The sequence below is a fragment of the Myotis davidii genome, unplaced genomic scaffold (assembly GCF_000327345.1).
Source record: "Myotis davidii unplaced genomic scaffold, ASM32734v1 scaffold6, whole genome shotgun sequence".
In the NCBI taxonomy this organism is placed as follows: Eukaryota; Metazoa; Chordata; class Mammalia; order Chiroptera; family Vespertilionidae; genus Myotis; species Myotis davidii.
Genome location: NW_006383011.1, coordinates 14,694,873 through 14,702,624, shown reverse-complemented (window position 1 = coordinate 14,702,624; position 7,752 = coordinate 14,694,873). Strand labels below are relative to the sequence as shown.

Below are 7,752 nucleotides of genomic sequence, written 5' to 3'. Positions count from 1 at the left end.
ATTGCCATGACAATTTTCCTCGTTATGAAGTTGGCTTTGTCTGAAATTAACAGTTTTTTCAGCTTTCTTTTGATTAGTGTTACCATGGTATATCTTTCTCTATATCTTTACTTTTCATCTATATATATCTTTATATTTAAAGTGGGTTTCTTATAGACAATATATAATTTTTATCCACTCTCCATCTCTCTTTTAATTGGTGTGTTTAGACCATTCACATTTAAAATGACTATTGATATAACTGAATTAATATGTCCCATATTTGCAACTGTTTTCTATTCATTGTACTTGATCTTTGTTTCTTGTTTTCCCTTCCTTTTCTGACTTCTCTGTTTTGATTTGCAATTTTATACAAATATGACTCTGTTTTCTCTAAGCACATTAATTATACCTCTTTAAAAATTTTAAATATTTTCTCTAGAGTTTGCAATATGTATTTACAACTAAGCCTATGTTAAAATAACCTTGTTGCCGGAACCGGTTTGGCTCAGTGGATAGAGCGTCGGCCTGCGGACTGAAAGGTCCCGGGTTCGATTCCGGTCAAGGGCATGTACCTGGGTTGCGGGCACATCCCCAGTAGGAGATGTGCAGGAGGCAGCTGATTGATGTTTCTCTCTCATCGATGTTTCTAACTCTCTATCTCTCTCCCTTCCTCTCTGTAAAAAATCAATAAAATATATTTAAAAAAAAATAAAATAAAATAACCTTGTTACTGCTTCATAGGTAGGAGACGACTTATAGCAAAGTATTCCCAATTCCCAAGCCCTCTTGTAGCTTGTAATATTACTGTTATTCAATAGATTATTGCTGTTATTTTTAGCAAGCTATCTATTAGATCAATTAAAAATAACAAAAATATAAGATTTTATTTTACCTACATTTGTTTCTTCTCTAACATTCTTCTTCTTTTTTAAATGTAGATCCAAGTTTCTGATCTATATGATTTTCCTTTTCTCTGAAAAACTTCTTTTAATATTTCTTACAAGGGCTTACTGTGACAGATTCCCTTGCTTTTGTTTTCTGAAAAAGTCTTTATTTCTTCTTCACCTTTGTAGGATAATTTCACTATATAACAAATTCTAGTTTAGTATTTTCTTTCAGTACTTTAAATCTCCTCTTGCTTGCATGGTTTCTAAGAAGTCTGATGTAATTCTTATCTTTGGTGCTCTATAATTAAGGTAGTTTCTCCCCCTCCGGTTTCTGTGAGAATTTTTCTCTTCTAAAAGCAAGTATCAGATAGATCTGTCTAAACAACAACAAAATAATATTTTATATGATTAAGAAAGAAAGCAAAGTGAATGCCACTAACAATGATAAAGACAAAGGACAAAATGGAAAATACTTGCAATAGTAGATAAAATGTTAATAGTCTTAATAGGTAAGGAGCTCTTAATAAATAAGCTAAGCTAAATGTTGTAAAAGAAAAGTGGGCAAAAAACATGAAAAGGAAACTCACAAAAGAAATTAAGATGGTCAATAAACATACATAATAAAAATCTTTGGTAATTCAAAATGAAATTAATTCAAGAAGGAGATAAAATTTTTAACATTTCAGATCAGTAAAGATTAAAAAAATGGTTTGTTGCATATGAGGAAAGGGTCAGAACCAGCTGATGGTATGAATAATGTTACATTTCTGGAGGGTAATTTAGCAAATTTTATTAAATTTCTTCAAAACATCAATTTCTTTTGGTTCAGCAACTTTACTTCTGGAAATTTATCCCTAGAAAATAATTGGACATATATACAAAGATGTGTGTATAAAGATTATTAATATGGTAGTATTTTTGTAATAGTGAAAAATTGACTTAAATGTCCACATTTATTTTTAAGTTGATTTATGAGAGATGAGAAATGAGAGAGAAAAAACTAGTTTGAAATAGGCAAACAAGTTTTTATAATAAATAATTGTCTCCTTAAGTGGCAGTGTCTTTCACAAATAAAGAATGGGAGGAGCAGAATGTAATGTGACATCTTGTAAATATGATACTCTTACCTCTCTGAAGACCCAGAAGTTTGCAGTCCTGACAAGATGGGGCTTAGTTCCTTGGTTCCACAAACACCCATCACCCTTTCTCCTTCTTTAAATTACCCATCATTTCCTTTTATGACTGGAAATATAGCTCCTTCGTTAGAAAACATCCAGTTGGACAATGGGAGAGGGTCTCCATCTTCATCAGTCTGACCTTGAGAAAATTGATTACAGCAGAATTTACTTCTCTGGGCATGGGAGTTGGGAAAGGGAAATCAGATACTCGATAATAATAATAGATACTCGATAAATCCTTGGAGGCAGCCAAGAAATCCAGGATATGACCTCAGCATTCGCACTTCCATCCTGGCCCCCTTAAATGAAACTGACTACCTACAAAAGCAGGGCCTAGGAACTCAGGGCAAAGTCTATATACCTGTAAATCTCCCATTATAACTTCCAATTTTGTTTTGCCTCTATTATTTTTTTTAAAATATATTTTATTGATTTTTTTACAGAGAAGAAGGGAGAGGGATAGAGAGTTAGAAACATCGATGAGAGAGATCAATCAGCTGCCTCCTGCACGCCCCCCAGTGGGGATGTGCCCGCAACCAAGGTACATGCCCTTGACGGGAATCGAACCTGGGACCCCTGAGTCCTCAGGCCGACGCTCTATCCACTGAGCCAAGCCGGTTGGGCGCCTCTATTATTTATTTACTTATTTATTTTAGGTAAGTCTGTGCTTTTTATTAACTACTTGAGGAGGGATGAAGCGGGAGGAGTGGGTGGCTCCCATTCCAGGCCTGCGGCGCTTCACTGGCTTGTACATGATGGAGAACTCACCCAGGTAGTGACCAATCATCTCAAACTTGATTTTCATCTGATTGAAGGTCATGCCATTGTATATGCCCACCCTCTCCGGCAGGATGAGCAAGCCCAGGCGTGTCTTCACCACCTCTGGCTTCTCCATGGGCGGGGCCTCCTTTTTGGCCTTGCGCAGGCGCTTCAGAAGCGAGTGCTTCTTCCTTCAAAGGCCCGGGTTTAGCTGCCGCTGCCGGGCACTGTACAGCTGCACCAGCTGCTCATAAGACGTCAAGAAATTGATCGAGACGCACGCCCGCGGTAGGGGAACTCCTGGAAGGTCTGCTGCTTCTGTGCTCCGTTTCTGCCCTCTTGTCGGTTCTTCGGAAAACCTGTTCTGCCTCTATTGCTCATAGGTGTCATATTCCCAACCCCCTGACTTTCATTTAGCTTCAAACTCTGGCTTGTGTGTCTGACATCAGGTGGCTATGGAGACCCTTTTCAGGCAAGCCACTCCAGCCTGGCTGGACCGCCTGGCCTCCTGGCATTTCTTCCCCAGCATTAACCAGGGAAACTAGAATGTGCCACAGCCATTTTTTTCCCCCAGTCTCGGTAGGCCCGCATTCTTCACTCCATCTTTTCTACCCAGGATGGAGGGGTCAGAAACCAAGAGATACAATTGCTAGACCAAAGAATGTTAGAGTTAGGACGATTTTCATCATTTAGCTAAAGAAACTTCATTTAAGGTGAAATGACTTGTTCCCGGACATACAGCAAATTCTAGGGTAATATGGCACCTAGATACACAGATGAAACTTTTTATTATGGTTGTTATTATTATTACCAATTCTTAAGGTTCCATAGGAAGATAACATTCTATTTGATCTATAAGTACAGTCAGGTGTGATTCAGCCTAAATGAGAATGGACCACAGGTCTAGCCCATGTCTTTGTTACTACTATATGGAGGAAGGAAATGTCACATTTCTTTTTTCGAAGTTCTCTGCTACCTGCTTGTTTGGTCCTCCTTCTGGGAAGAAGAAAGCAGGCCTAGTGTTGATACCTAACCTGGAAGTTGATACCTAGGGTGACTAGGAGGGAGAGTGAAAGTAAAACACATTTCTGAGAAAATGCTCCAGGTACAGCCAGCAGAAGCCCCATCTCTTTATGAAATGGAGGCAGAACCTAAAGTCAAAGGCCCGGTAAATATAGGAACAGACGTGGCTATTGGGGCTGTGGGTTGTGGAGAGAAGGGATTTGACAAATGGAAAAGGGGAATTGAGGTGAGAGGAGCTACTTGGTGAATGGATAAATCAGGCTGGAGTACAAACTCATTTATGGATGCTGAAAGTGTGGGATGAGTTGACCTAATTAAAAACTACAGAGGGAAAACCACATGTGGAAAACCACCTAGTTGTAACCTCCCACCTGTAGTCAGAAAATGCAGTAAGACCTGATGACCCAATGGAATGTCTCACAGAGATCAGTTTTGCAGACAGTTTCATAAAGGCTTTACAGCCAGTGAAAAAGATTCTCCAGACTTATTCCCACTTCTGCCCCATACACAATGCCCTAGAGAGGTATAGGCACAAGTTCCCCCATAATCCCTAAGGCAGTGTACATCTTATCATTCTTTCTGACTCAACCATGGAAAATTTCTCATTATTTTTCCTGAAACCAAATTCTCTAAATATCTGTACCACCAGTGTTAAGTCACCCTACTCAGAATCCTGGAGTCAGCTTTAAATTTCATTAATCAGTTAATTCATTGAGAAAATATTATTGAATCCTTACTACATCATGGATACTGTGCAAGGTTCCAGGATACCCAGTAGCCAATAATTTGCCTTATGGGACATATAGTCAAGAACTCACCAAATCTTATTACATCTACTTTCATAATGACAGTCATATTTATATCTGCTTTTTTCCTACCACCATTCTGTTTAGTTTTCCAGCACCCTGTACCAGAACTTTTTCAGTAGCCTCCTACCTTCCTGTTTGCATTTTATCCTGCAGTCTAATCTATTCTATATTCATTCATTCCTAAATATGATAGAGTGTCAGAAACACATGAGATGTACAAATATAGATTACTGGACTCCAAACCTACTGAATAAGAAAGATGGTAGGCCCCAAGAAAAAAAATATATATCTCCTATATAATAAAAGCCTAATATGCTAAGTGTCTGGTTGTCCAGTTGTCCATTCAACCAATCAAAGCGTAATATGCTAATGATATGCTAAGGCTGCTCAACCACTCTCTATGACGTGCACTGACCACCAGGGGGCAGATGCTCCAACTGGTAGGTTAGCTTGCTGCTGGGGTCTGGCTGATTGGGACTGAGGGAGACAGACTGGACATGTGGGCCAGACACACCCTGATGTGTGTGTATATATATATATATATATACACTATGTAAATACACTATATATACTATGTAAATACACTATATATACACTATCTATATATCTATATCTATATCTAATCTATATATCATCTATCTATATATATATTTTTCAGAGAGGAAGGAAGAGGGAGAGAGAGATATAAACATCAATGATGAGAGAGAATTGTCTATCAGCTGCCTCTTACATGCTCCCTACTGGGGGTCGAGCCCCCAACTTGGCCATATGCTCTGACTGGGAATCAAACCGTGACCTCCTGGTTCATAGGTTGATGATCAACCACTGAGCCATGCTGGCTGGGCTATATTTTTTAAGGCTAACTCTATGATTCTGATACACAGCCAGGTTTGGGAACCATTGCTATATGTCACTAACAAATACAATTGCTCAAAAATTTTCAAGAAATTCTCATTGTCTACAGAATAAACTAAAATATTAGCCTGGCATACACTATTCCAATCTATCCTAATTTTCTTTTACAAAAATTCTAGCCTGCTTTTAATTATGTAACCTTGAGAAAAATCACTTAAATTGGTAAGTACAAAATCAAGGACACAGTCTTTAGTAGCTAGCCTGTGCTACAAAAACTCTTCTGTAAAAAAATTTGAAGAAATAATGTATTTACTTCCTTCTCCAAATACATTTTTGGTGATGAGTTTTGTCCCGCATTCTTTGTTCCTTTCTTCTCCTGTTTCCCTTTCCTTCTGCTTCATGGTTTTCTTCTTACTTTTTTTCTTGTTTAAATTGTCATACTCACACTTGCTAAAGCAAACTAGTACATTTTTATGTTGTAATCACAAAGTAATACATGTTTGTTTTAAAAAATTAATTATGAGAGAAAAATACAATAAAAGTGAAACTGCCCCTCTCTTCCACTCTAAGACTGCTCCTTGGAGGTGACCCTTATTAATGTTTCAGTGACGCAAAGCACATAAACATTTCTTACATTTTCACTTTATTTTATTATTATTATCTTTTATATTTTTATCACTTTCAGAAAGGAAGGGAGAGGGAGAGAGAGAGAGAAACATCAATGATGAGAGAGAATCATTGATTGGCTGCCTCCTGCATGCCCCACACTGGGGATCAAGCCTGCAACCTGGGAATTGAACCGTGACCTCCTAGTTCACAGGTCGATGCTCAACCACTGAGCCATGCTGGACAGGCACATTTTCACTTTCCGTAGGGGTTTTGCACCTGCTCTTTGGATTGGTCCTACCCCCAACCCCCAACCACACCTCTCTCTTTGTTGGCTCAGATCAGGTGTTTTACCCACTGGTTCAGCACCCATGTCTTGCAAACCCACTTGAGGATGCCCAGGACGATTGCTTCTCTCACACTACCTTCTTTCTGACTATAAGAAGTAGATTAACTAGTCATGCACTATTATTTTCTGGACCTCCTTTCAAAAAGCATTTTAGTTGCCATTAAAGCTCTTTTTTCTGCTATCACTTATTTTGGGGGTCCATGTTGCTTTTAGGATCTGTAGCATACAGTTTTCTGCAGTACATTTTACTTACACCCAGAGAAGGTGGCTGTGAAATGATTTCTTGAGTCCTCGAAAGATTTCTTTTCTGTCACTTCTCCTCCCATATATTTCCTCTGCCAGAGGCCAAGGTTTGGAATCCCTCCAAAATTATTTGTGCAACAGCATTATTGATACATAATTCACACACCATACCTTTAAAGTGTACAGTTCCATGATTTTTAGTATATCCACAAACTTGTGCAACCATGATTATGGTAAATTTTAGAATACTTTTGTCACCCCCAAAAGAAACCCCATACCCATTAGCAGTCACTCCCCACTACCTCCCATGCTCTCAGTCCTAGGCAACAACTGATCAATTTTCTCTCTTTGTGGGTTTGCCCATTTTGGATATTTCACATAAATGTGAAATCATACAATATGTCTTTGTGTTGGATGTCTGTGTGTGTGTGTGTGTGATGTCTTTCAGTTACTGTCATGTTTTTAAGGTTCATCCATGCTGTAAGTGTGAATCAGTATTTCATTCTTTTTTTATTGCTTGAGTTCACAGGTCCATCATATAAATAAATCACATTTTATTTATCCACTTGTCAGTTGATGGACATTTGGATTGTTTTCACTTTTTACCTATCTCTCTATATAAAAACCTAATATGCAAAGTGTCCCTTCGGGAGTTTGACCGACTGGGAGTTCTATTGCTCGCTATGACATGTGCTGACCACTAAGTGCAGCATGGAATGAAGGAAGGCCCTGGTTGGCAGCAGACAGCCGCTAGGGACCCTACCCGTGCACGAATTTTGTGCACTGGGCCTCTAGTTATAAATAATGCTATAAACATACATGTACAAATTTTTGTGTGGACATATGTTTTCATTTCTCTGAGGAGTGGAATTGCTGGCTGGGTTCTTTTGCCCATTTTTTAAAAAATTTTTTTATTACAAAGGGTATTACATATGTGTCCATTTTTTCCCCCCGCCCTAGACAGTCCCCTAGCCTCCCCTACCCCACAGTGTCTTATGTCCATTGGTTATGCTTATATGCATGCATACAAGTCCTTTGGTTGATCTCTTACCCCCCTACCT

At 38.6% G+C, this 7,752-nt stretch overlaps 1 long non-coding RNA gene across 1 annotated transcript in view; it reads right to left on the bottom strand.

Annotated features, from left to right (window-relative positions):
• Positions 1 to 1,139: 1,139 nt before the first annotated feature.
• Positions 1,140 to 7,752, bottom strand: part of LOC107181605 — a 36,949-nt gene continuing 30,336 nt past the window's right edge. Inside the window, exons 3-4 of the long non-coding RNA XR_001512266.1 lie at positions 1,997 to 2,186; positions 1,140 to 1,219 (exon numbers count right to left, since the gene is read on the bottom strand). This is a non-coding gene — a long non-coding RNA (uncharacterized LOC107181605). The remainder of the gene's footprint in view (positions 1,220 to 1,996; positions 2,187 to 7,752) is intronic.